Genomic DNA, 25,293 nt, shown 5'->3' on the forward strand with positions numbered 1-25,293 from the left:
GTGCCTGCACTTATTTTTTTTTTAAAGCACCGTTTACATGTATCTCAAAATAAGCTGCGTCCTCTTTTGTGAGCGCTATATCGTGCTTTGCTGGCAATGGCATTAATTTGAATAGAAGTGACAGGCATACCTGCCTCGCACTGTGGGAAAACTACTCTCGTCTTTTAAACTGGTATACAGAATTCGGACCGCTTGTCAAAAGGCAGGCTTCTCGCAGACTTTAGCACCTAAATACAAAACGTGTACAGCAGACGCGCATTTTCAACCACACAGCCTATACACCGTAGCCTCCAGCTAACGTAAACGCGGGTAAGTGCCCTCCTGGCAGTAGATATTACAACGTATTACAATATAATATAATATAATACAACACAAACATGCACTGACGGCCCAAACTCATCCGAGCAATCACTTCCGGGGCGGCAGCGGGCGGTGTCGTCTCCAGTCGGTGGGCCGTCCTTTCCGGGGCGTGCCTTTGTTTGTTAACCAATCGCACAATTTTATGGGGCAGGGCAACCGCCCATTCTTTCCCAGTACCGCCCCTGCCCTGTCAATCAGTATAAACTAGCTTTCCGATTTCCTCTACCTGTTGTCTTCACTTATTTAAAGTCGGTTAAAGTTCCTCGTATATCGAAGTGGGTCAGAGTCGTAAGCAAGTTGCACCTCTTGTCGGATTGTTAAGATGCTTTTTATCGGACGACGAGAGGTAAGAACAGCTTTTGGGGACATTCCACCTGCTGTTGTGTGGTTGTTACGTGCGAAACTTGGAATTTTTCTGACAACACCGGTGACAGGTATTTGTAACGTGCAGAAAAAAAGCGAAGAATGCCAGCATAGAGCCGAGGGTTTAATTTGTCGCCTGTTTGTCTCTGAATGACGCGCGGCAGGTGCCTAGTAAAAAAATCCAATTATTTTCATATTATCAACTAATCGCGTGAGTGGGCGTGGAGCTCTGACTGCTTTTGCAAGGCTTTTGAGAATGCCATTGTTTTTACTGTAATCGAAATATGTGGAGCCTTAGTTGTTATTTCAAATTTCTTGGATAAAATTAATGGTATAAATGGAGCAAAAGCAAAAATCTCAAGCGTGCATACAGGTTATATAATTGGAGCAAAGAAAATATGTAAATCAAGCATACAGTACGAAGTTCGCCACTTCTGTTCATGTATAACTTATTTGGAAGTTCTCTGTGTATTTTGGTCTGTCTAAAACTGGAGGCCAATTTCCACCCAAACTTGGCAACGTTTTTCGGTTTTTAAATTCCATATCACAAGTAAAGAGTGTTTTCTTACTCAGAAAAATGCATGGGTCCATCAGGGCTGTCTTATGCTATTAAGCGAGGGGTATCCTTGGAAATATAATTAACAGATTCTTCGAAATAAATCTTACTTAAGCACGCCTATACTCATTTTCTTTTTGTATCCGATCGGACGAATTGTTTACCTTTTCCTTATTATCCAGAATGTTTGTTTAAAGCTGTTGTTATTAGTTTTGTCCTATCTTGTTGATATATGTAAAGCTTTCCTACTGTTTCTGGCCTCATACCTGATGATAATAGGACACCCACGTTGAAATAATGTGCAGTATCACTAGCTTTACACTGGAGAGGTGCTCTTTGGGTTTAACATTTAATTTTATCTGTGATTGAGGTATGCAAGACAGGTATCATGAAAATGCCGAAACAACGTATATTTAAAGATAACCCACAGTATACTTAATGTCACAAACAATGATGTTAGTTAATGGACATTAAATAGTAATAGCTTAACAGCATGGATTCAATTTGAGCAGTTTTGTCGTATTATAACCTCTTCCCTCCAGGGGCTTTAAAGTTAGCTTTGTTTTGTCACAAATGAGTGAGTTAAGAGTTAACATTAGGGAAGGTCCACATCAGAGAGATATGATATGGGAGTCACAGTGATGTGTGTGTTTTCTGAAGAATGTGATCTTTGAGAAGAACTGTGATGGCTCACATGTATTGTATGCTGATTGCTCTTTGGTTAGCAGTGTCTGGTAAGGCTAAGTAGCACTTATTTTCATTTGGCAGTATTGATTAGGGAAGTCTTGAGAGTAAGCCACGAAGTATTGCACCAAAAACCAGTGGCCCATATATGGTAAGCTTTGCAGGGGTTGACATGTACTGACTTTAGATCGATTGCCCATTTTAGACAAACCATTGCTAGTGTTTTGTATTGTGGGGAAAAATACTTACCCCAGTCAATAAATGTTAGGTGGTTGTTAAGGTATGTCCCCAAAAAGGTTTTGGCAGTTGGCCACCTTATGTTCACGAGAACATTACTTTTTGCATTGAAGAAGAGGCGTCTTACTAATATATCGTACAGACAGGATGACATGATGTGATAATTCTTAAATTGTTGCAGAATCAGGAGATATCCCTCCTAATCCCAGTTTCCTCTTAACTAAATTGCCTGATCATTGGCAATTAGCTTTGTCTGCTTGTGCCTCTGATTCCTTGTCAAAAAACACAGTTGATGGACAGAATGTAGAACAATGTCATACATTCACCCCAGTACAAGGATCTGGGCCTAAATCCATCGTTTTTTTGCACTCCACACCACCCTGGGTTAGACACTGGCTATATGCCTCACCAATGACATGGGCCACAGCAGGTCAAACCCGCCCCGCTAACACTCAAGCCACTCCCTCTATGAACCAACACACTATTCATCCTAGCCACCAAGCCCCGCACCCCTCAATGACTCCCACGGCACCACACACAATCCATCCTAGCCACATAGCCCCACACCCCTCAACGACTCCTACGGTACCAACTCAGGGCAACACCTCCAACACTCAAGCCACCTCTCCTACGACTCCCAGTTCAGTCCACCCGGGCCCTCCTACACCCCACTCCGCAGACATTTCTTCCATTCACTCCAGAGCGTCCATAATAATCCAGAACATCCATTCCTCCTTCCTCGATCTTACAAAACTCCTCCACCTCGCTGAACTCTCCTTCGCAAAGCTCATGCCCCAGACTGCCTCCCTTCCTATTCCATTGCTCCCAAAACGACCACTACCGACAACCTCTAGACATCGGCGCCCTCACATGCTCACTAGCTACTTGTCCGAGGAGGAAACACTTGACCTTGCCCTCTCCTACAACCCCTCCCCCACTGTGGTAAATAAATAAATAATACCCTATTTTTGAATGTATAAATGAATAACAGATAGCTCAATAAATAAGAGTCAAAATTCGAGGTAGTAGGAGTTTCGCAGGTTTATTACAGCATAAAGGAATAGGATGGCAAGGCCCAGCAGTGCTGCTGGTGTCAGGATCGGGACAAGGGAAGTAAACCTTTTAATAACAGTGCATGAGCATATATACATAACGCAAACACATAGCATTACATTGCAATAGGCGTAGCAGTGGGTGGAGCAATAGGCGTGACGCGTAGCAGTCGCGAAAGATAAGGGTGAAAAGAGGTGTAACAGGGCGTATACATAGACATGTGATGCAAACGTAACAGAATATGTCATGAATAGGGCGGAAACATTGGAGGGGGCTACCTAAGGAGCCGGGACCTCTAACCTGATGGTGCGCGCAAACTAGCAATGACGTATCACTAGGTGAAACTGGGGGCTATGAACTCTGTGCTAGGAGCAGAGACTGAAGTCTGGAGAGTCAGGGCGACATGTACCTAAACAGTATCTAGTATCTGATGTTTAGAGAACATGTTGATATAAACTAGAAGTCAAGAGGGGAAAGGCTGACTTGTTTCTAAGACTGGACCATGCATTATTCTACATGTAGTGCGTGATGAGGAATACGAAATGACCATTAAATACAGTATTTCTCTAACGCGGAGACGGAAAGGCTAGACAATGACGGAAACTATTGATGCGATTCAGTAGTTTAGGAATGCAGAGAAGGAGGACTGAACTGATAACTGGAACTATAACATACTTTTGGCAGACTCAGAGGCAGAGCCAGCCTGAACCGGGCACGGCGTGGCAGGAAGTAAGTGAAGGGTCGAGGATACAGGTGGGGGCTGTATCGCTCCTCAGCGAGGCTTTAGGAGACAGGAGCTGAATCTGATGTCCAGGCCCTTTTGAGGCCTAGAGACGGGGACTTTATAATGGAATAACGTGCACACTGAGAAACGTGGCAACGTAGCTTTACATAGACCTGATATTCGTAGTATTCACGAGAACTGGAAACTGGCATACTAGAGGTGGACACAACTATAATTGTGTCTTGAATCGAACATGGGGAATACATATGCATATTTAATCATGCACACGTAACATATGATGGATGAGGCGTAGGGACACAGAACATGGCAAAATTTACTTTTCCACATTCCCTCCTTGTCACTACGTTTCCATCAGGAAACATCAATATTCATGATACCATCTATCATTTCATACAGTATCATTTGCTCGTCTCGAATTATCCTGGAACGGGATTTAGAACGGGGCTTGGGACTAGGAATACAAGAGGTAGCACAAATGCCGCAAATCGCAGGGCCACATTGTATACAGAGGCAGCAGCTGAATATGATCGCTACTGCAATACCTAGAAAGGACAAGACTTTCCATCCCCAGGCGGAAATTATATTCCAGAACCAACCGGACCATGTCCAGGTGCCTGGATCTTGGTGTATCAGATGGGCAATTTTATGGAGTCTGGTTATAGCTGAATAAACAGACGGCGCGTTATTTGGAATGAAAATGCAGCAACTAGATCCGATGACTCTACAGGCCCCGCCCCTATCGGCCAGTATGACGTCAAGGACGAGACGATTCTGTAAAACGACAAATCTCATAGCAGATTGCTCTTCGGTTAAGTTACCTAGAGCAGAGGCAGTCTCATTGACTACAGCTTCGAGGGTTCTGGTTAACCTACGGATTAGCTTACTATTCTGGATAGGTCCTATAAAGAAGAAGAAACCTCTATTGAAATCTGTATACTGTTCTAGAGTAGTTTCAGTATAATCGACAATTGGGGACTCCCTTCTATGTCTAATGTGTACTAGATGTGTATTCCTGTGATAATCTGATGGGGCTAGAAAAACAGGTGGCAGTAGGAAGGCAATATAACAGGTTCCCTCCCAATCGAGGGGCAGACGGACATATGCAGTTTGACCACAAATAAAATATGAGTGACGTGAAGCTTTGAAAATAGATTTCCCACTGTCACTATACTTGACAATAGTAGTACATTCACTATGTCCTACGTGTACAGAACCATTATTCCGGACACATAATTCACCTCTGACTGGCAGTACTGAAATAGCAGGTAAGTCTGGAGTAGTATCAGACTGAACATTCAGGACCATAAAATTCGACGAATAATTACCTAAATTGTACACTTCATTTTCTAGATCTAAACCTGTTCTGTGGGGGAGACCTTGCTTGTCTGGGAAACATGTACTGTTAAGAAAAGACATATCTGTTGAGGATGACGTTAACGTGGACCATGCTCCACACGAACCATTATGGGAAAATGGATAAGGAAAAAGTGGCAGAACTCCCTTCGGTGTCTGGAAAGGGGGGAGTCGACCACACACCCAACAATTAGTGGCATTGCTGGTCTGGTGTGAGTAATGTAACATGCGGATAAAGGAATTATTTCGCATAGCGAGGCGGTAAGAGAGTTCATGAGGAGGCAGATCACTAAACGTGTGCTCTACTGTAGCATTAGCAGACATATTTACATGAGAAACTGGAAGATACAGGTAGAATGCATAACTGGTGCAGGAAATCATAATGCTGAGAAATAATATGAAACTTAGAAAAACGATACATCGGATTGAGTTTTGACTAACTCTCTCACTATGGGGGTCTATTTTATACATGTCAGAAACAGTCTAACCGTTTCACCTAGGGGAGGACTTAGACAATCAAACTGACTGACTTATTTTACTAGACCGGAGTTTGAGTTTATACTCCTGTTGCGGAGTTTTCTCTAACAGGGGAGGGGTTGTAGCAATGTCTTTTGCGGGACAGTCCTTGAGAACAATATTTTGGCAATCCTTCAAATCCTGGGAAATGTTCTTTAAGACGGGTTTCAGTCCATTAAATTGTTTTATATGAGAAAGGTGCACCCAGCCTTTGCGACCTTCCAACTTCACGGCTGTACGGGTGGTGAGGAGGACCTGTCGAGGCTCTTTCCAACGAGGCTCCAGCGGACTTGATCTGTCAAAATTCCTGACCATCACCATGGATCCTGGAACGATTTCGTGCGGTGCCACCTCTGTATTGTCTGGAAATGCGGCGGCAACCTGTGAACGACATGAGTTGAGGGCAGACATCAAGGAAGCTAGGTAATCTGTCAGCATATTACTTGAAACATCGGTAATACTTCGGGGTCTAGGAGTACCCCACATGTTAGGGGGGCGGCCGAAAACGACCTCATACGGGGACAGACCTGATCTGGAATGTGCAACCATGCGCATATAAAATAAAGCAACTGGCAGAGCTACTAGCCAGTCCACACCTTTCTCTTTGCATACTTTTGTGATTCGGATTTTTAGAGTCTGATTATGTCTCTCTACGAGACCGGCTGCTTCAGGATGGCGTACACAATGAAACTTCCACTGGTACCCTAACAACAGGGAAACATGTTTCATCAACTCAGATGAGAATGGCTGGCCGTTGTCAGAATATACGACTCTAGGGAGTCCATAACGGGGGAAAAACTCACGAACCAACTGCTTGGCAGTGGTCGCGGCTGTGTAATCTGGGACTGGATATGCTTCTGTCCACCTGGACAAAGCGCATACAACTACAAGGACATACTTGAAACCTCGACATCGCTCCATCTGAATATAATCCGTCTGGAGGACTTCAAAAGGGTGGTCAGGGGGCTGGAATCCACCTTGTTCCACCGGGACACTTTTACCTGGATTAAACTGACAACATATCATACAGGTACGGACTTTCTGCTTGGCTGCAGCTCGTAAATGCTTGTTGAACCAAATGTTCTGGATACTGTCTAACATAGCTTTTTCTCCTAAATGTGCTGGACTATGTGCGGTATTAATAATGACTTGAACCATAGAGTCGGGGAGAAACCAGGTGGCTCTACCCTTCGTTAACCATCCTTGATCTGTCTGGACCCCTCCTTGTTCGGACCATTTCTTGATTTCATCGGGAGTAGCATGTAACTGTATGTCTATGACATCTTGTGTAGGGTCCTTAACTGTCATACATGTAGTCGGATCTGGAGTATGTGTCTGATTAACTGGAATGTCTGGAGTCTGTGCTGTAAGCTTGGCTGTGTGATCTGCTAGATCATTACCTTGGGAAATAAGGTCAGTAACTTTCGTATGTGCTTTACATTTCATGATAGCAATGGATGTCGGTAAATGTATTGCGTCTAACAGAGCTTGAATAAGGAGACCATGCTGAATCTTGGTTCCATGAGAAGTCATGAAACCTCTCTCCTGCCAGAGCACTCCGAAGTCGTGTACGACTCCAAATGCGTAGCGTGAATCTGTGTAAACATTAACTTTCAGGTTCTTGGCGTGTATACAGGCTTGTGTCAGAGCAACTAGCTCTGCTGCTTGAGCGGACAGAGTGTCAATGCGGTGTGTCTCTATAACTTCAGTGTCAGTAGTCACTGCATACGCGGCGACTAGTTCTCCTGTACTGGTTCTCATACATGAACCATCCACATAAAGTGTCAGGTCGGGATCTAATAACGGAATATCTGTCAGATCTTGTCTTGGTTTTGTCGTAATGTTAACTACTTCCACACAATCATGTGTGACGGAATTTGAATTAACTGATGGTAACAGTGTAGCAGGATTCAGGATGTTGCAGCGTCTGATGTCTATGTGTGGCTGGAACAGTGTCAATTCATAGCCTGTTAAACGTGCAATTGTCAAGTGCTGAGTTTGTGTTCGGTTTAAAAGAACTTCCACGGAGTGTGGAACTTGTACTGTCAAGGTGTGTCCTAAAACTATGGAATCACTTTGTCTGATAGCTAGTGCTGTGGCTGCAACTGACTTGAGGCACGCAGGCAGAGCCTGGGCTACAGGATCTAATGTGCTCGAAAAATAAGCACAGGGCTTGTATTGTCCTGCTTGATCTTGTGTGAGAACAGATAATGCTGTACCTTCGCGTTCAGTAAAGAAAAGTGTAAAAGGCTTACTGTAGTTCGGTGTAGCTAGAACTGGAGCTTGGCATAGGGCTTTCTTTAACTCATTGAAACTAAGTGTATGTTCAGATGTCCAAGGGAGGACAGTCGATACGGCTGCCTCCTGTGTCGTTAACTGTATCAGTGGCTTGGCTAGAAATGCATACTGAGGAATCCATTGTCTGCAGTAAGAAGTAAGGCCAATAAAAGCACGTACCTCCTTCTGGGTCTTGGGCTGAGGAAGACTCGCTATCAACTGTATACGGTCTGGTGTCAACTGCCTACCCCTCTTGGACAGTAAGTGTCCTAAGTATACCACTTGCTGGACACAGAATTGGAGCTTAGAAGGGGACACCTTGTGCCCCATCTCGGCTAGGAAATACAAGACTGTAAGGGATGCTTGCTCGCAAGCACGTTCAGAACGGGCTGTGATCAGTAGATCATCGACATACTGGAGCAGGGCAGTGTCAGTTGGCATGTGAATGTTGTCTAGTTGTCTCTTAAGTGCTTGACTGTAAATACTAGGACTTTCTGTGAAACCTTGAGGAGCGCGTGTAAACATATAGCTCCTTCCATTTAAACAAAATCCGAAAAGGAACTGGCTGTCTGGATGAATAGGGACACTGAAAAATGCATTCTTAAGGTCGATTACAGTAAAGAACGTGGCTTCGGAATCAATGGCTGTCAACAGGGAAGAGATATCTGGGACAACTGGGTACTGAGGAACAATACACTTATTAAGCTCTCGTAGGTCAATCACTAATCGATATACTGGGGGTGCATTTGGATCAGTACGTTTCATGACTGGAATGATCGGAGAATTACATACATTGGAGTCAGTTTCTACAACCACTCCTTGAGCCATGAGCTCGTCAATAATTTTGGATAAGGCTGCTACAGCCTCCGGTGGCAATCTGTACTGTCTGATCCGTGGTAAAACTACACCTGGCTTGAGAGTCACACGATGGGGTGTGATTTGCATGTAACCTACATCAGTTGGACCTTGTGCCCATAAATGCTGTGGAACATTAGACAGTCTTGAATCAAAATCTCGTAATACATAGTGACCCTTAAAGTCACGTAGGAACAATCGTATTCCCTCTGGGGAACAGCATATAACTGCACCTAATTCTTTCAGCGTCTTAATGCCTAATAGATTTTCTGGACATGACTTAGTAAGCAACAGATCAGTAGTGCGGGACAATGGACCTACTTCTAGAGAAACGGGCTTTGAAATCTCATTTACGATAGGTTTTCCTGAAAATCCAAGGGAAACATTTCTTGAGCCTGAGAGTGGAGCCCCTGGAACTTCGGCGTGACTAATTGTGGTCCTACTTGCCCCTGTATCAATCAAAAACTTTCTGTCTTTCCCTAATACTTGACTATGAACATAGGGACCTTCTTGATCTACAGGTATCTCGATGAGAGGCAAGCCTACCTCCCTCTCTAGGCTGTTTCATGAATACTGCTGGTACTCTGGATACTCAGACTGTGCATACTGGTACATCTGCGATGTGACATGCTGTGTTGCAGCAATAGGCTGCGGTGTTGTAACTGTCTGTGGTGCAGTCTGTGGCTGAGGAATCTGTGAAACTTGTTCTTGTCTAGGCGGACGTGGTCTTTCTTTAGTCTTACCAGTAGCTATGTTGTGTTTCAGAACTGCACACTCATTTATAAAATGACCTGGTTGTTTACAATAATTGCAGTTCCCTTTAACGGGAGCTGCAGGATGACTGGCTTGATTCGGACCCCTCTTCTGACTGTCTTGAGGAACAGATTGTGCAACTAGTACTTTCATTTTCGTGTCTTTCATACGTTTTCTCTCGTGTTCTTGCTCTTCCCTAATTCTATTCTGGTGGTATTGGAGCATTTGTAACATCTGGGACGGGGTATTAGCTTGCCAGGTACTTTCGACTTTCAAAACTCGATTTTTAATTGATGGACTTGAATTCTCGACTAATTTAGTAACAAAAAGGTGAGGATATGACTCACTACTCGTCTTGAGGCCACTGTTTATGGTAAAACATTTTTCAAATCTAGAATAAAAATCACTAATATCTTCGTCTTGTTTCTGTTTACAGGCTGAGATTGCATCCCAGTCTTCTTTTCTAGTTGTCAATAATCTGGGTAAAACTTGTATTAATAATTCCGATAATTCTTTACATTTATCTCCAAGACCGGTACCTGGTACTCGTATCTTGTCTTCAGCTTCTAGGACTGCCCAATCGATCTTTTTCTCTCCCACCTCCCAATCTTTTTCCTTGAGCTTCTCATACACCCCTGCGGGCAACAGAACTTTTAACATTTTTATTATATCCGGATACGTGTATTCTCCCATACGGAGCATGTCTTTTAATTCTCTATGGAACCCTGCTGGATCTTTGTCATGACAGGGAATTAATTTCTTCATTTCAAGAAGTTCCATCTTTGTGATCGGAGTGTATACAAACACTCGTTGCATTTCGCCACCCGTTCCTCTAACTGGGTGGACTTCTCGTAACGGATTCTGTCTGTCTATGTAAAATGGTTTACTTTCTGGGGGCGAGACATGAACAAAATGCGGGTTCAGAAACGTTCTATATTTGTGGCGCTGTTCTAGAATGACGCTAATTAAATCGGTACCTAGACCTCTCCATCTATACTGGAGTAACTCGTTCAGGACATCGTGTAACGGGCCTGGATCAGAGTGCTGACCCTCATACAATGTAATGAGGTGCTGGATCATATACATACCCGCCAGTCGTTGCTCGGCTGGGGGCAGTTTCAGAAACATTTGTGCCACTATTTCGTCTGGAAAAGTGGTAGAATCAGTAATCCATCGGACTGCTGATCGGGCTAGTTCTTGTTCATGCATGGTACTTAACTCACTGTAACCGATTCGTGATTTCAGAATGTGATCGGTAGCTTGAAACACTTGTTCTAGAGAACCTTGTTCTGGTGCTGGATGATGAAAAATAGACTTGTGTTCTAGGCGTAAATGGCGATCTGGAAATCTAGATTTTCCTACATACGCTATTCTGTCGGAATTCTCGTCGTCTAACTCTTCAGGATCAGAGTTACTTTCTTTCTCGCTTACTTGTGCTACTTTACGTTGTTCGTGTATCTTTATTATTTCTTTACGGATTTTCTTGTACATACTCTCCATAGCACTGATAGTCTTGTGCTTACCCTCGGCTATACTATTACTCCACTTCATCAGGGCTTTCATTTCGGTCTGATTCGTGGACGGGTAATCTTGTTCTCTTATTAGACAATTAATCAGAAACTTTAATATCATGAGCTGGGTCTCAGCTTTCCTTTGGGACATGACATCACTGATACTTTCTGGATCATCCCCTGTACGGATGAAACGATATATTCTGTCTAGATCTTCCTTCATATCTGGTAGGGTGACTAGATACTCGGCCACATTTCTTACGCGTAATGAATATAAAACCATATCATCTTCACCTGGGACTGGATCATAACAGCATTCGGCAAGGGATTTTCTTATTTCTGCGACAGACAGCCTGGGCGTACGTTGTGACGCTTGCATATGTAATGCGGCTGCATCTAAACGTTTACGTGGCGGCGGGGTTTGAGGAAGACCTCCTCCTGCGGCCCCTAGACTAGAATCATCAACTGATGCTTTTCGTCCTGGCAGGGTGAGAAATTGAAATGCGGGCTGGACTTGTATGGCGGGCTGGACCGGGGGTACCGTAACAGGTACTCCGGTGTCTGGAGGAGCGGGAAGTGCCTGGTTTACAGGGACTGGCGGAGCGGGAACAGGATTTGCATATTCTGGGACTGTGTCGTCCAAATAGGACGAAATGAAAATATCAGCTGCGGTCGGTTTGTGACGTAGCTTGATCGGAACTAGTGGTGGCGGAAAATTACTGGATGCCTCCGGGGTCGCTTTTGGCAAGCCCTCGGCAAGGAGAGGATACATACCCTTAATGAGGGCATGCCTCTGTCTGTCTGACTGTTCGGCTTTGACTTGTTCACCTATCTCGATTAGTTCTTTTTCTTGTGCTCGTTCTGAAGATTCTCTACTTAATTCTGACTTTCTGATTTCTTTTTCGGTTCTTTTATGAGCTTCTTTACGCCATAACTCGATGGCATCTTTCTGTGATTGTCTGGCTTTCTTTTTCCATAATGCCTCTTCTACTCGCATGATGCACTCGGCATCCCATGTACCCGATACGGGCCATCTATACTTTTCTTCTAACTGTTTGGTATACTCTACCCATAAATCTAGATACAATATGGCGCTTATGCCATGCTTCTGATACATAAAGTGACCTGGACTGTCCCTCGGCGGAACAGGAACTGCTTCTTCTAACAAACCCTTTCTAGTTTTTAGCTGACGTAATCTCGAAAAGAGAGACATTGTAAACTTGAATCGGAACACAATACAATAGACGAGGAACAATAACAATTGGGAGAACAATTCAGGCATACCACGACATTGGAAATACATCGAACAACATCACAACATAACAGTTCGGACAGAATATTACCTGGAATACTGAGAACAGAATACAAGAATTTCTCGAGAACGGAACAGACTAGAGTTACTGGATGCACTGCTGAAACAGTACGGAACATACCGGTCCCATAAAGGGACGCATCAAGACCCGTATCCACCTAGGTGAACACTTCGTTCGTGGGCCTGGGTACCACCAACCCACGGACCAGAGTCAATTTAGATTGACCCTGTCTAGATACTACCCCAGTAATGGTACTCACCGGGCAGCAAGAACGGAAGGCCTCGGATCGGACTGGACTGCTACGACGACGGACGACGAACTTCGGACTTCAGTTACGGGTGGACCTCCGGATACCTCGGACCTTGGACTCTTGGCTCGGGCTCTGGTCGGGACTCGCCGCGTTCCTCCACCGTCTCGTTCGGATGCTGGACCGCCTCCTCCGTCTCCTCCGTGGGCCTGAGGGATACTTGAAGCAGAAATATCTGCCGGTGCGCAGAAGAGTTCCGTCACGACTGCAGAGGGTCAGGGGGTCGGCGTGGCTTCACCGACGCGTGGGGAAAGGGCAGGTCCCTGTTCGGGCGCCATTATGTGGTAAATAAATAAATAATACCCTATTTTTGAATGTATAAATGAATAACAGATAGCTCAATAAATAAGAGTCAAAATTCGAGGTAGTAGGAGTTTCGCAGGTTTATTACAGCATAAAGGAATAGGATGGCAAGGCCCAGCAGCGCTGCTGGTGTCAGGATCGGGACAAGGGAAGTAAACCTTTTAATAACAGTGCATGAGCATATATACATAACGCAAACACATAGCATTACATTGCAATAGGCGTAGCAGTGGGTGGAGCAATAGGCGTGACGCGTAGCAGTCGCGAAAGATAAGGGTGAAAAGAGGTGTAACAGGGCGTATACATAGACATGTGATGCAAACGTAACAGAATATGTCATGAATAGGGCGGAAACATTGGAGGGGGCTACCTAAGGAGCCGGGACCTCTAACCTGATGGTGCGCGCAAACTAGCAATGACGTATCACTAGGTGAAACTGGGGGCTATGAACTCTGTGCTAGGAGCAGAGACTGAAGTCTGGAGAGTCAGGGCGACATGTACCTAAACAGTATCTAGTATCTGATGTTTAGAGAACATGTTGATATAAACTAGAAGTCAAGAGGGGAAAGGCTGACTTGTTTCTAAGACTGGACCATGCATTATTCTACATGTAGTGCGTGATGAGGAATACGAAATGACCATTAAATACAGTATTTCTCTAACGCGGAGACGGAAAGGCTAGACAATGACGGAAACTATTGATGCGATTCAGTAGTTTAGGAATGCAGAGAAGGAGGACTGAACTGATAACTGGAACTATAACATACTTTTGGCAGACTCAGAGGCAGAGCCAGCCTGAACCGGGCACGGCGTGGCAGGAAGTAAGTGAAGGGTCGAGGATACAGGTGGGGGCTGTATCGCTCCTCAGCGAGGCTTTAGGAGACAGGAGCTGAATCTGATGTCCAGGCCCTTTTGAGGCCTAGAGACGGGGACTTTATAATGGAATAACGTGCACACTGAGAAACGTGGCAACGTAGCTTTACATAGACCTGATATTCGTAGTATTCACGAGAACTGGAAACTGGCATACTAGAGGTGGACACAACTATAATTGTGTCTTGAATCGAACATGGGGAATACATATGCATATTTAATCATGCACACGTAACATATGATGGATGAGGCGTAGGGACACAGAACATGGCAAAATTTACTTTTCCACACCACCACAACTAATCCACTAGATCTCACCGAAAAAGAAATCCAGGACCTCCTTCTGGACCTTAACACAGCCCCTACTTCCACCTGTCTACCTGTTGTGAGTGACGTGAGTGTCGCACACCCCATCCACACGGTAGCCATCGACCCACACAGACCAGCCCCCCCTAGCAACAGAAGAATGCTCAGAAGTAACCTCACGCCAGTGCCCTTGGCCGTTCCGACCCTCGCCACCACCCCTCTCCCTGCCCTGACAGGCCTCTTAATCAACTGTCGCTCGGTAGTGAAGCATGCGGCTGATGTCGCCGCTCTCATCCTGAACAACAACACCGACATAGCCATTCTTACAGAATCATGGCTTAATGATTCCTCATCCCCATGCCTCGACCTCTTAATCCCCCCTAACTACAACATTGTCAGGCTCGACAGACCACACAACAAAAAAGGAGGCGGAATTGCCTGCATCCATCGCGCTAACCTCCTTGTCACTGAGCTTGCAACGAATACTACTGACTCCTGCGAATATCTAGCCCTCTCAGTCTTCAGTAGCACCATCCACACATGTAACCTACACATCTTTTATCACCCCCCAGGCACAAACAAACTTTTTACCGACTACCTCATGGAAGTTATTACGACTAAGAACTCCCCTAACTCCAAGGACATCTTCCTCGGCGACTTCAACTTGCACTGGAATGATCTTAAATATCCCCATGTCAACGCCATTAAAGACCTCCTGGCCGATCTAGCCTTGACCCAAGCTTGCCCTCTCCCAACCCACTCGAAAGGAGCCACTCTTGACTGGATCATCTCCAAGGATACCACCGTCAAGCTCACCTCGATAGAGCCCTGCGACTGGTCTGACCACCATACCATCACCTTTCTGTTACCCAGCACACGCAAGACAAAGACACCACAACAGGTACTCCCAAAGCGCTGGGTCAGAGACACCAAAAACCTAGACATCAACATGCTTGAGATCCGCTGCAAAACAGACTTACCACCCCCCTCCCACATCACCTCGGTCAGCGACCTGAATGATCACTATTCGACTACCATGTCAAGCATCCTGGATGACCTAGCCCCTCTTAAACTAAAAAGAACTCAAGTCAAAGATAAAAACCCATGGTTCACTGGTTCCCTCAACAACGAGAGAAGATCCCTCCGACAGCATGAAAGAACTTGGAGACAGCACCCCTCAACAGACCACCTAAAACTCCTTCGCCAGGCCAGAAATATCTACAACAAGAACATCGCCAACTCTAAAAAAGAATTCTTCAGAGCGGAACTAGGAAACTCCCAGAATAGACCGCGCAAACTCTTTGAGATGGTTAAACTTCAATCGAACAAACTATCCAAAACAGTGAAAGAAAACCCCAAGTCTCTCATCTCCTCTGAGGCTTTCTCCACTTTTTTCACAAACAAAATCAAAACCTTAGATACTGAACTTAAGGCTGCCTCCTTCCCCCCCCTGAACTTTGACCCTTTGCCTCCTCCTTCCTTGCCACCGCAACTCTTACCAAAGAATTTAGCTCACTGGTCTGAGTTTGCATCCTATGACGAAATCTCTGTCGCGAAAATCCTGGCCTCCCTGAACCCTAACAACCACTTTAATGACCCGCTCCTTTCAAACTGTCTCGCGACCGTTACCAAATCCATCATCCCTAGCTGGACTGCAATCATTAATGCCTCCCTACGACAGGGCTCAATACCGACCTCGCTGAAAACAGGCCAAGTCATACCCATTCTGAAAAAACCGTCGCTGGACCCAGCCTCCCCAGACAACTTCAGACCAATTTCAAACATCCCGCTCCTGGCGAAAGTGCTGGAAAAGTGTGTTCAACTACAGCTTAGTCACCACATCAACAAATACCATCTACTGGACGACTGTCAATCAGGTTTCCGACCCGGTCACAGCACCGAAACCACCATGCTACACATCGTTGATGACGCTCTTCAAGCCCTTGACCAAGACAAAACCTGTCTCCTGATCCTCCTTGATCTTTCATCGGCCTTCGACACGGTCAACCATGCGATGCTACTCGAACGCCTCAAACTCAGGATGGGACTAGATGGCATAGTCCTTGACTGGTTCAAATCCTACCTCTAAAACCGATCTCAGAGTTTTTTAGTCAATGGCGAACTGTCCGCTCCTTCCGATGTCTCGGTGGGAGTCCCTCAGGGATCAACATTGTCCCCTACCCTCTTCAATCTCTATCTGGAACCCCTGGCCGAAGTCCTGCGCAATGCAAATATCTCCTTTCACATGTACGCTGATGACACTCAGATCTATATAAAAATCTCATCTCTGGCAGATATCCTCACCCTGAATGAAACCCGGAAGCTGACGGTCAGATGGCTCTCCTCCAATCAACTAAAACTCAATGCCAAGAAAACTGAGTTCCTTCTAATCTCCCCTCCCAAGAACAACCCTGACATCCAGACATGGATTAAAGCCATCACAGCCTTAAATTGTTCCCCGACCATTGTGAAATCTGCCAAATCTCTGGGAATCACCTTGGATTATAACCTAAACATGCGAGACCACATCAACACAATGGCGAAATCGGCCAGATTCCACCTGAACTACCTATGGAAATTGAAACCCTTTCTAGACGCTCCGGACCTCAAACTTGCTGTTCAATCATTAGTCATCTCTCGACTGGAATACGGTTGCTCCACCCTCTCTGGCTTACCTAAGATCTCGCTGGCTCCCTTAAAAGCCTGCCTCAACGCAGCCGCCAGACTACTTACAGGCTCAAAAAAATTCGATCACATCACTCCTCACTTGAAAGCGTTAAACTGGCTCCCCTTCGAGGCGAGGATCCACTTCAAGCTGGCATGCATCACGCACAAGGCCCTTCACTCTAAATCCCCTGCGTATCTTGCTCAGAAGCTTGTGCTATCTGGTGGAAACAGACACTCAAGATCGACCAAGGCCCTCCTACTCCGGCCTGCACGCTTTAGGAAAAGAACAACCTACAATAGGGCTTTCACTGGAGCTGCACCAAGAATATGGAACTCCCTCCCTCCTGACATTAGAAAAATCCCTTCCTTTGCTCGCTTCAAAAACGAGGCCAAGTCCTTTCTCATGGGTAAATTCCTTGGCTAAACTCATTCCGTCAGCCACCTGAGAGAATGTTGCCCTATCCTGCGCCATTGCACACCACTGTATTTGACTTTTTGTATTATTTGTATTATATTCATTGTACTTTACTTATCCTTGTTGTATAGCTTCTCACATCCCCCAGGTACAGTACCCTCTGCTACCCTGTCCCACCTTCATCCCTTGACTCTCTGTAAGCCCTCCTTTGTACCTAGTTTTCATCGTTTATCGTGTGATATGTCCCTGTATTATTCTACTGTATCTGTAAAGCGCTCTGATACCCTCACGGGTCATGTTCGCGCTCTATAAAACCTTAAAATAAATAAATAAATATGCAAATCAGCTCTGACCCTGTGCCTCATGGGAACAGTCCAGTCCGAACTACCAAGCCATGTCTTTCCCAGACCGGAATCAAGCATCCAAGGACCGGTTTCTGGCTATCAGCCTTCATCAGCCTGGATAGCTTGACTCCAGTGGTGTGGAGAGCCTGGGACTCACGTCTGAGCATACCCAGCACACTCTGGGTGAAAATTGCAAAAAACACAGTTGATGGACAGAATGTAGAATAATGTCAAACATTCACCCCAGTACAAGGATCTGGGCCTAAATCCATCGTTTTTTTGCACTCCACACCACCCTGGGATAGACACTGGCTATATGCAAATCAGCTCTGACCCTGTGCCTCATGGGAACAGTCCAGTCCGAACTACCAAGCCATGTCTTTCCCAGACCGGAATCAAGCATCGAAGGACCGGTTTCTGGCTATCAGCCTTCATCAGCCTGGATAGCTTGACTCCAGTGGTGTGGAGAACCTGGGACTGTCAGGCAAAAGTTATGACCCCTTGCAGATCCGTCACCCCAACGTATTTGGTACAATAGGCATGAAGAAGGCATTTATATTTATTATGTGCAATTCAGATTTTCCTTGTGGTTAATGAAAGAAAGTCTCCAAGATAGATCAAGCATTAGGAAAGACAGCGAGTCTCACCTTTGGGACCTATTGACTTTGCCAAAGGTTTTAAGCCATGCTGCACAGCTTCCCTGATCCTGTGGAGCTTGGTTAAATAATAAATTAAAATAAGTGCCAAAAAAAGCATTTGATTTGGCCACTTTTTTCCTTTGTAGTTACTGATCTGAGTTATTCTGGATTGAAAGGAAAGGAGCAAGTCAGATTTTCTTGTAGGGGAGGCGACTCAAAATATGAGCAAGTGCAATTATACGGATAACAATAGAAAGGCCATTAGTAGAATGAACAAGTCCTGGGAAATCTCATTGAAATGATTTTGATGAAATATGGTGAAGCCAGGAATGCTATGTGGAAGGAGGGCTAGTTGAAGGAGTATTAATGAATCGCTGATTGGCAACCCATCCAATGGAGCAGCCCATTTCTTAAAACATAGCAGTGCTTTGAGAAGGAGCTGCTGAAAAAACGGAGGGAGGGCAATTAATAAAAGGAGGCGGATAACAGTCCCCTCCACGTCTTTTATAAAATCTAGACTCTCCTTCACTTACACCTATGAAAATCTGCATTTTATGATTGGACCAGAGGATCCAGTTATGCTTTTCAAAAACTAGTTGCACTTCGAGAAACTGCATTAGCTACAGGTGTGTAATACAAATTAAAACTGAATCGTTATACCAATCACCAAATCTGAGACTGTTCTTAAATCTTGAGCCAGCCCAAGAAGCTTTAGATGCTCTGCTGGCAGAATGAGCTCTATGAGAAATGGGGTTGTTGGTTGAGAATGGCATGAGCCTTTATCAAGCAACAGCCACAACCCCAGTTGGGATGGATAACTAAAGCCTCTAAATTAACCTGTGCTTAACCCTCTGGTAGCTTGTCACAAAAACAGTCAGGCTTATCTTAGAGGCAATGTGTAAAGTATGCAGTAAACAAACAGTAATAAAGTGAAAGTACAACACAAGGAAAATAACAGGCCAATTTAGAAAAATTGAGTTAATTTGAATAAATTGACACAAAAATGACAACATTCCAATTAGTTGAACAGTAGATATGCAATTTCAAAGGTTTAGGAAAAATAGTGCTGAAAATCGCAAAGCGACAATCATTATCTGGTCAAGCCAAACCGGGTCAAAGTGACAAGTTCAGGCCGACCACAACGGAACGCAGGCCGGATACAGGGACCAATTTAGGCCCGCTGAGAATTGTACCTTATGTTCTTAATGCGGGCGTTGCACAGTGGCCGTTCTGCGATGCAATGTCCGTGTCGAGTTACGTTGCACTGCATTGGTTCCGATGAGAAGCTACAAGGACTGGGGAAGAGGGGATAGGAATCGCAGAATCCAGGTGCAGGTTCAAGACTGTTGAAGCCGCTTCTGTCCCATCAGTAGCCCAGCCAAGTAGCCCTTAGAGCCATTTTGGTGGTCCAGTGTTCAAGGTGCCGACCGAGACCTTCTTTCTCGGGTAGCAGAGCAGCTGGCCAGTCATTCCTACAGATGGGCAGTCTTTCTACAGATCACTTCTGGACCTAGAAGAGTTAGTCTGAGGGACCAGTATTTATATCTGGTGCCACTTTGAAGTGGGAGAAGCTTCTGGAGTTTTCCCCTACAGAGGTGTCTGGAATTATTGCCTCCCTGCACTGGTCCCTGTCTGTCTGGGGGCACAATAGAATAGTGTGAAATCCTTTGTGTGCAAGCTCAGCCAGTGCTTTATGAAGGGCAGGTGTGGTAGTTGATAGCGATGGCCCATCCTGCCAACACTCAGACCCTCTACAGCAGAGGTCTTCAAACTTTTGTAGGTTGAGTCCCACCATCTCAATTTTTTTAGATGTTGGGCCCCCCCACCACCTGACAGAAATTTCTGGAATCGACCGCCACGTGCATATCACGGGCCATATCCAACAAATAATGTTGCTAAATCTGTTTGCAGCTCTGCGGCTTGCGCGTTCGTTCTGCTACAATGTAATTGTAGTATTCAAGTTAGACACACTTCCAGGCCGGGCTGACACACGTAGCCTGTGACCCCCCATGCACGCATTTACCCTGCACACACTTTCCTTGCGGTGACTTCCTAGCTGGTATTCACCATGCACGCACTCACCCTGCACACACTCTCCCTGCAGTGGCTTGTGGCTACCTAGATGGTGACCCCCTCTGCACACACTTTTCTTGCAGTGACTTCCTAATCGGCTGTGGTGACTTCCTAGCTGGTGACCCCCATACACGCACTCCCCCTGCACACACTTTGTTGCAGTGACTTTCTGCAAGAAGCCTCTCTATGCACAATCTCCCAGACACACTCCGTCTGATATAACGTCTGCACAGTGGTTCCCGGTGCACACATTTATCTGAAGACACGCGCCTTGCACACACTTTCCATGAGGGGGTGTCACAGCGCTATATGTACCGCTAGCGCGTTTTCAGGTCCCCTGGTGACGTAACACGCACTGCTGGCAGACAGTTGTTCTCAGACACTACCTGCACTCACTGTCCACTCACAATCACGCTGCACACACCTTCACCGAGCAGCCCCTCATCGCTGCACACAGTCCGTCAGCAGACAGTCATTACAACACTGGTTCATCATCTCCTTGCTTCCCCACCACCTGCACGGATGCAACCTTCTTCACACGGTGATTCCATACACTCACTATCACCCATGCACACATCCACTCTCCCCAAAGTGACTTGTTGCAGTGTGCGCCCTATTCACACCTCAGCCACACACGTGCACACACAGTCCCGGTAGACAGGGACTTCCCCCCATACAAACTCACTCCTTTCAAGATCTCACTGTGACGGCTCACTACCAGACGCGCACCTCTGATCACTCCCCAAGTTACACCTTCAAACAGTCGCACGCTGCCCGGCCTCCCTCCGTGGGACAACCAATCTCACACTCAAAGTTCCCCCGTTTACACACTTATCCCACTCCTTTTGTTGTTAGCCACTGCCATGGCACTCCTCACTCTGGGTGTGCCCCCAGCCTCACCCTCATCAATGCCCTCGATAAAGTCTGCAGCGATCCCCTCTCGTGCACAGCTCCCAGGCACACGTCAGTGCCCTTCTCACACCAACAATGTCCTCTCTCCACCCTTGCAGCGCATCCCTTGCCCCCTGCAGCCTCCGTCCCCGAACCCCTTAGTACCCTTCTCACCCCTAAATACCGCTTGTCTACTACAGTGCCCTTCCGCTCCCTCTTCAGCACATCTGTTACCCCCACCAGGCCCTCTCTCGCTATAGCAGTGCAGCTTTCACTCCACCTGAAGTTCTTTCTCACCTCCAGCAGAGCCCCTTTCACCCTTTAGAAGCGCCACTCTCATCCCCAGCAGCACCCCTCACAGCGTCCTTTCACTCCCGAAGCGCCCCTCACACCCTTGCAGCGCCCCTCACACCCTTGCAGCGCCCCTCACACCCTCGCAGCGCCCATCAGACCATCGCAGCGCCCATCACACCCACGCAGCGACGCTCCTTCACCAGCTACAGTTCTCTCACCCCTCTCAGCGCACTCTCACCCTTAGCAGCACGACTCTCAAGCTTCAAAGCCATCGCTGATGCATATTTATGTTATGCAACTAACAACCATTGACAAAGACAATAGTCCTGGCTTGTAGTAGATGTAATGTTACATGTATATGGATGGAATGATGAAGCAGCAAAATACCAGTGGGGCGACACAATATACCGGGCATGGAATTTTCAGTTAGGGGTTTTAAGTCACGCCCTTCTTTACATCGACCATGCCCCTCTGGGAGCCCCCACAAGTTTTTTCATTCTACTTAAAACCCTTCCTCCGGTATGGTGACTTCCTGCTGAACAGGGAGAACAAATTCACTCAGGTCATCATAACTGCCAACTTGAACAACCTGCATCGGCAAAAGGCAATAGGTTTCGACTATATGAAATCTATTGGGTTTGGCAATTTTTTTTTTTTTTTACATATTGCATAGCAGTTGAGCTTCTGTGAAACCTGGCTTAATATAAAAAAAAAAGTGCTATGATGCGCGAACCATTGACTGTGTCATAGTGTTTTTTTTTTAATCATAAGCTATGTTGCGCAGTAGCTCTAGTTCTGTGTAATATGACAGAGCCAATAGATTTTGTACACAAGATTCCATGGAGTTCCAGCAATGGGCGTAATATATGCAGCAATTTAGTGCCGGTAGTGTGAGCAGCACTGAAAAATCAATGGCGTGGCACCAGGCGTTGTACAAGATTGCGCTGCCATTTGAGTCGATTTTGCTGCTGATCGAGTAGAAAATCTACTCGAGCAGCAGCAAATCTACTCGAAGGGGAGCAATCGGACAGTAACTGCCTGCATTAGAAAATCATGCAAGGGGATGCCAAATCTCGATCGTGCTAGCCAGCTTGCAGTTTCCAGAGCCTTGTGGGAGAAAAATTCCACCACGTGGCGTTTAGTGGAATTTTGCCACTACGCAGCAATAAAGAGTAATGAGCAGTGTCCAAAATGCTGCAGGCAAAATAAAACATTCTGCCCACCCCTAAAAATAACACCCTCCAGTTACGATGTGCCAGAGCAGCCTTGTCCAAGAAGTAGTGATGCATTGGAGCAAAGTCTGAGCCGTCTATTGAGTAAAGCAGCAAGCGTACGGATGCCTGAAAGTACCACATGCATGTGGCAAAGTATTGCCCAGGAGGCACAAAAGCCTCTGAACCGATGTCAGGCCTGTGTTTGAGGAAAAACACTAAGGAATTCGTAGCTGGAAAAAGGAACAGGAGATACGCAGAAAAAACTATCAGGAAAAACAAAGAAATGTGCTTAAGTCATATACAGTTAAAACTTTTATAGTATTTCTTAGGCAATAATGTATTAAGAATTATAATAAAGGAATGCTGATCTTTCCTGCGAACAGTAAGAACAGAGTACTTGGCTGAAAGTACTTGCCCCTTCAATCAAGACTATAGCATGGTTTTTCAATGTCATGGGTGTACTTGATTACAATTGGTTCTTTTTAGGTTGAGCCTGGCCAGTGGATGCGCTGCTCTGCGAGGCATGCTGAATTCCGGTTAGGTATAGAAGCTCTGCCCATTTCACGCCCATCTGTTGAATTGGCTCCTGTTACTGTCCTTGTAAAATATTTGCTTTTTATTTGTAAATAGGATTAATAGTCCCTCCTTGGTAGCGCCTTGTCTGCATCTGTAGCCTCCCATAAAGCCTGGACTTTTTTACTTGTGTCGTTACACGGTCTGCTCTATAAGTCAGTGAGCACTATTGTCTTTAATGATGTTCCCCTATTCCAGCCACGACATCTCAGCATGCTTTTAGGAATGTATTTATTTAAATTACTGCGCGGTCCGCTTTAACTATATAGCGACTGTACTTTTTTAATTATTTAATATATGGCGTGTTCCGTTTTCACTTTAGCGGGCGCACTTATTTAATTATTTATTTTACAGCGCGTCTGCTTTTACTTTAGCGGCCGTGCTACCGAACCTTTTTAAATTAATATTTTTTTTTTAAAACTTTGGGTGAAGCGCCCCGTACGCGCTTCACTTTAATGTTGGTCACCCCCCTTTCTTTAGACGCTGCTCACGTTAACCTGAATACGGGAGCAGCATCTAAAGAAAGAGGTGCGGCCACCATTAAAGTGGTATCGCATTTGCGATAGCTTGAGCTGTTGGCATTAAAAATAACAATGCCTTTTATATATGTGTTGCTTTTAAAAACACAAATAAAAGGCATTGTCCTTTACAATGACAATAGCTTAAACGCTCGCAAATGTGAGACATGTTGCATTGAAAATGCTTGTTTAGTAAATATAATAGGAAGTGTTGTTGTTTTTCTGTCTCGACTGCTACTAAAAAAAGAAAAAAAGAAAAGGATTCCCCCTACTCCCTAACCAGTCTGGTCATAAAATGCTGCTTTATTGTAGGAGTAAAGTTTCACTCATAAAGTTGCATGGGTGGCGTCTAACGGGAGAAATAGATTAACTATCCATTTTTTGTAGGGTTGGCTTGGCTGATGCCAAGACCAGCACACAGGTTCCAATTAGTACCAGTTTTTTAAAAAATGTGTTGCAGATCACAAAAATACCCTGCAAAACCCTCATTCTGACCGTCAACTACCAAAGAAAATATTCAGTTAAAACAGTAGAGGCAATAAATGGTTTGCAGTCTACCACTTGATTTGCAGCTAGTCTGCTACTCCTTCCATAGGTACTATACCAAATGTGTCTGGGGACGATTTGAAAGCAAGACATACCATGTTTCGCTCTAAGCTACATTTAGGAATATATGAGATTTATAAAGTGCAACTCTAGAGAGTTGTACAGCAAACCTATTTCTTGGGGTGGGTGGGCACTGGCAAGAGCAACGGAGGACTATAGTAGGCAAGAACAGTGAGAATATGGAATAAATTGGTACCAGGGATGATTAGATGGTCACTGGGGCTAGAGGTGGTGTGAACAAGGATGTAGTGGGGGCAGGACCCAAGTTATAGAGTAAATGTTTGCAGAAAGGTAGGGCGAGGTGACGGAAGGATATGGTAGGAGACTGTAGGGCTGCGAGTTGAGAGTTCAGGAGAGGGCCAGAAAACATCTGCTGGATCTGGCAGCAAGGTGGCTTCCCTGCTTTTGGCACACTTTTGGAATATGTTTGTGAAAATGATCATTTACTGTTGAAATAAGCATGTAAATGGCATATCCACTTGAACTTTTAACTGTGCGGAGTCATGCTGTGACTCTACTCCACCACAACAAAACTGACACTTTCCTGGTAATTGCGGTCAACCTTTAAATGCCAAATTAGTGGCTATTTATGGGCCAGACTGGAATCCTTTATAGAACTACTCTGTCGTGTTTCATTTGTCTTAAATATTTTAACTAGCAGTTTACTCATCAATGAAGAATACTCTAAACACAGC

The 25,293-nt window shown here is 45.3% G+C and overlaps 1 protein-coding gene across 1 annotated transcript in view; it reads left to right on the forward strand.

The window, feature by feature from the left end:
- The first annotated feature begins 533 nt into the window (after nt 1-533).
- The window catches only part of PRKCZ (protein kinase C zeta), an 865,288-nt gene continuing 840,528 nt past the window's right edge, over nt 534-25,293 (forward strand). The window contains exon 1 of the mRNA XM_078642457.1: nt 534-706. The gene's annotated coding sequence lies outside the window, so the exon portion shown is untranslated. The remainder of the gene's footprint in view (nt 707-25,293) is intronic.

Source organism: Lissotriton helveticus, chromosome 5_1, assembly GCF_964261635.1.
Source record: "Lissotriton helveticus chromosome 5_1, aLisHel1.1, whole genome shotgun sequence".
Taxonomy (NCBI): domain Eukaryota; kingdom Metazoa; phylum Chordata; class Amphibia; order Caudata; family Salamandridae; genus Lissotriton; species Lissotriton helveticus.